Source organism: Emydura macquarii, unplaced genomic scaffold (genome assembly GCF_026122565.2).
Source record: "Emydura macquarii macquarii isolate MOO-44397 ecotype Brisbane River unplaced genomic scaffold, CSIRO-AGI_Emac_v2 contig_1229, whole genome shotgun sequence".
NCBI lineage: Eukaryota > Metazoa > Chordata > Testudines > Chelidae > Emydura > Emydura macquarii.
In genome coordinates this window covers 291,320-295,514 of record NW_027131366.1, presented here as the reverse complement: position 1 = coordinate 295,514, position 4,195 = coordinate 291,320, and the positions used below count along the sequence as shown (strand labels likewise).

Genomic DNA, 4,195 nt, shown 5'->3' with positions numbered 1-4,195 from the left:
CTCTATGTTCATGCACATCCAGGGCTCTCACCGTGGGCTCACATTTTCACCGACAATGCACTCTAAGCAGAGGTGTCACCATAGCCAAACAAGTCGGTGCTTTCATCCTGCATCACTAGACACAAGTTATATTGCCCTTGTTAAACAAATCAATAATAATGAACAACCCCAAAGTCATAATGGTCCAGCTCTAAGTAACTTGACTAGATGCTGGGGCCCTTCAGAGACAGAGGTGGGGAGGAAACCTTTTCCCCATTCAACTCCAGCATAAGGGTTGGAATGGGCTCCACATCACCCTAAGAATGCTTCTTTTGCGAGAACCTACATTGCATTGGCTCTTCCAGCCCAGCCCTGCTCCAAATACTGCCTGTCGCCATCCGCCCCCAGAGAGTTAGCTCTGAACAAAGAAGAGTGCACGATCTCCTGCATGGACATGCTGGAATCATGCCAGTTCAGCTGTGTCGAGGCCTTCTGCGCCCACAGCGTATGGGCAGGGTTTGGCCCAGAAGGCCATGCATAAGGCCCCTCTGCATAACTCCCTTTTGCTCTCTTTTCTTCTTCCTCCTCCTCCTCTAGCTCCTACTGCTCAGCTAGGCCCATCTCTTCCATATGCTGCCCCCTCTGCATCCTTCTCATGCTTTTGTCTGTGGCCGAGGTTTTCAGAAAAGGGTGCCTCAAGTTAGGCTACTCTTGTCCTTATGTAGGCACCTCAGCGAGCGTCTGGAATTGCAAATCTGCCTAACTTTGAGGCATCCCCAGCTTTGAAAAGCTTGACCCTTGTGCCTTCTTCCCTGCAGTGCCTTATGCTTAGAACAGTCTCCCAGTTTTGTGCACCAGCGAATGATCACCTTCATCCAAATCCTGCCTGGAAACACACTTCTCCTGAGAGCTCGGTAAGCAAGAATCCAACAAAGATAGAAAAGAAAACGGCTCCAGTTTGAGACTGCTCAACAGGTGTATTGTGTGTCTGAACTAAGCCTGGTAGGGCAAAGAACATCCCTTCCTCTCTCTTTGTACAGACCAGAGCACCCGGCCAAACTCCAGTCTACTGCCGCACAACAAGAGCTGGTAAGTTACCATTCCCTTTCACAATGCTTTTCTGATATGTACCTGAGCTGCCTTCATTTAGTGGTGAGCTACCAAAAATGACCTTATGAATGCCCACTGGACTAATATGCTATAAACTGAATATTCCCCAGCCACTGCAAGAGAAATGAGTGCCATGAAAACTCTTTGTGACTAGGAATGGTTGAACTAGTTTAGTTAAAGTGAAAACCAACTCAAACCATCTCCACACACTGAAAATGAATCTTGTTTGTTTGCTTAAAAATACTGGATTAACGTTAAAAATCACTCCATTTTATTTGGATCTGAACTTCTGAATGTCCCCTGAATTCAAGACAATACTTGGAATCTCATAAGAGCCTCAACTCACACGCAGTTAGGTTAAACCTGCTGTGCCCGATAGGAACAGAACCTGAACACTGATGAATTTTGCCCATCACGATTCATTACCAAAACCCTTTTGTCTTAGGTTCTGAATCGCTTCATTACTGATCACTCCTTACATTGCACCATTTTGCTGACTGCGCTATAATTTAACATTTCAGTCTAACAAGAACAGTTGGGTTCAAATTCACAGCCATCTCCACATAGGGCCTGTGCCTGCAATTTTGGCACAGGAAAAGATCTCACTTGCTAAGAAGTCTTATTCTTTTCATTGGATTGATTTCAATGACAGTTTGCCTAAGTAAAGCATAAAAGATCAGACCCATAATGTACATGGGTATGTTAGGCCTATACCATGACAAAAGTACATGGTAAAGAATGAAGTGCTAACATTGTAGGCCAGGTCATGACTTCCTTTCTCGCATTAATGAGTTACATATGAATAGTTGCATTGAAATCAATGTTTCTACTCACATGGGTAACTGCTTACCATGTGCGTAAAAACTCACCACCTGCCCCTGTGGTAAAAGACATGGACATTTGTAGTTGCATTGTTATTATAGGATTGTGTGCTCTTTGGAGCCAAGACACTCTTTTCATTGAGTGTGTTTGTGTACTGTGGCTGGCAAAATGGGCCCCTGATCCCTGAATGGGTCCTTTAGCCACTACCCAATATGAATAAATAATATTAGTATAGGGAATAAAAAGTTCATCAACTTCTAGAACCCTAGTTCAATACAATTAGTGACTAAATATGACAATTCATATGAAACAACAGGTTCCACTGAAAGCACCTTCCATAAAACATAATGTATCAAGACTGCCAGTCCCTGTTCAAAAGACTCATAGAAGCAGCATCACTGCTTTCTGGTAGAGAAGGTGATACTAGATCAAGGACAATGAAGAGCTCATTAAAGGAGCAGTGCAGGGGATCTTGCCTTAGCATTGATGTCACGCTGCTCAATTTGTATGTAGATACAGAACTTCAGTTTCTATGTTCATGCTTCATTAAACGGCATTGATCACAATAACAATAACAACAACAACAAAATTAAGAGACTCCAAATGAAAGAGTTAAAGAGTATTTGCTTGGTTTTTAAGGCCCTGATTCAACAAACACTTCCATACATACTTAACTTTACATATAAAGTCAAAGGACTTATACGTGCAAAGTTATGTATGTGCTTCAGTCTTTGCATGGTCAAGGCCATAACTTGTACCTTTAGGTCTCCACCTTTTGGGCTAGGTCCTCTGATGGGGTTGAAGTCTATGGAGCTACGTTGATTTACGCCAGTTGAGGATCTGGCCTTATTTTGTTTTTTATCTTGCCAGTCAAACCTCTGCAATTTTCCAAGCAAACTATGGCAGTTTATGGCTCAGACTATCATAGGTTTTTTAAACAACAAGAAGATTTTCTATTTGAAAACCTTCAGAACCACCATATTTAGAGGAGCAATGAATAATGTCAGCAGCAGCAGCAGCCAAATATATTTTTTGCAATAACGGTTGATGCAAGCCGGTCAAGTTATAACACGATGCTGAATAAAGCAACTATAGGCTTCCAGATGGAACTTTCCAAGTAAACAAATCCATTCCAGTCCCAGCTGTCAGAACGTGTCTAACTGTTTATGAAGTAAGTTTGGCATACCTCACAATGCCATCAAATCATGAATCTGCACAAACTCTTTGATGCAAAGGGTTTATTTCCTACCAAATTGTATCCATCAGTCTAGAGTTAACTGCAGTAACAACTTCAGAGATATAAATGAAGGGAACCATTTGCTAATATTGTTTTGCTAGTATATACCTGGTATATTACATGCACTTTACTGTATCTTAAATATGTCATAACAACATCAGCAACTATTTTCCCATGTGTTGCTTTAGAAACAAGACACGCAAACGTTCCAAGTGCACATTCTCCGTGTAAAGGAAAAGTAAATAAACCATGCAGCTATGGTTCTTTCCAAGCGTTTCCAAATTAAATTTAACTGATGAGCGTTTTTAAAAAAAGATTTCGTTAGTTTTACAACGTATTATAGGAGTAAGTATTTACACAAACCATAACAAGTTAATAGATTCTGCATAAGATAAGTAAATTTAAAGCATGCACATTTGCATTACCTGATGGTTTCTGAAACAAAACAATAATGCTGCAAAGAGTTCTCTCCTTCAATAAGTCTCAGTTAAGAAAATCCTCTTTGGTATTCATCGCTCTTCTTTCCCTGGGTGTGCTGATCTACTGCAGGGCAGCTTTGAAATGCTCTCTCTTTGAAGCCTGTAGTTTATTTCTGGATCACCCCATGATCAACTATTACCAGCCAAAATATAAGTTGTTCTGAATCTCAGATTTCCTGTTTGAAGATGCACTGGAGAACTTTTACCCATCCTAAAGTTCCTCTGTGTTGCTTTAATTTGTAGAACTTCACTTCATCAAACATCCTGTAGCTAAATGACACAAGGTTGACCTTTCTGTTACATCATTATTTATTGTCCTTGAAAAATAGACCATATATGGATATGTTTCTGGAACTTAAAAGAAAAAAAGAAATTGAAATATAATTTTGATATAAAGGATCTGGTCCTGGAGGGTTTCATTTATTTTTGTGGAAAGCCAAAGGCAGATTTTCTACTGTACCTGTTTTTTCTGCAGCTGCTGCTGCTGCATAAACAGCATAGGGCAAACAGGACAGTGGGTGCTGGCTGATGTTTTAATGTTTAGCGTATTTTAAGGCTACCAGAATTA

The 4,195-nt window shown here is 40.7% G+C and overlaps 1 protein-coding gene across 1 annotated transcript in view; it reads right to left on the bottom strand.

Annotated features, from left to right (window-relative positions):
* Nucleotides 1–3,827, bottom strand: part of ASB2 (ankyrin repeat and SOCS box containing 2) — a 36,444-nt gene extending 32,617 nt beyond the window's left edge. Inside the window, exon 1 of the mRNA XM_067547037.1 lies at nucleotides 3,574–3,827. The gene's annotated coding sequence lies outside the window, so the exon portion shown is untranslated. The remainder of the gene's footprint in view (nucleotides 1–3,573) is intronic.
* Nucleotides 3,828–4,195: the final 368 nt, after the last annotated feature.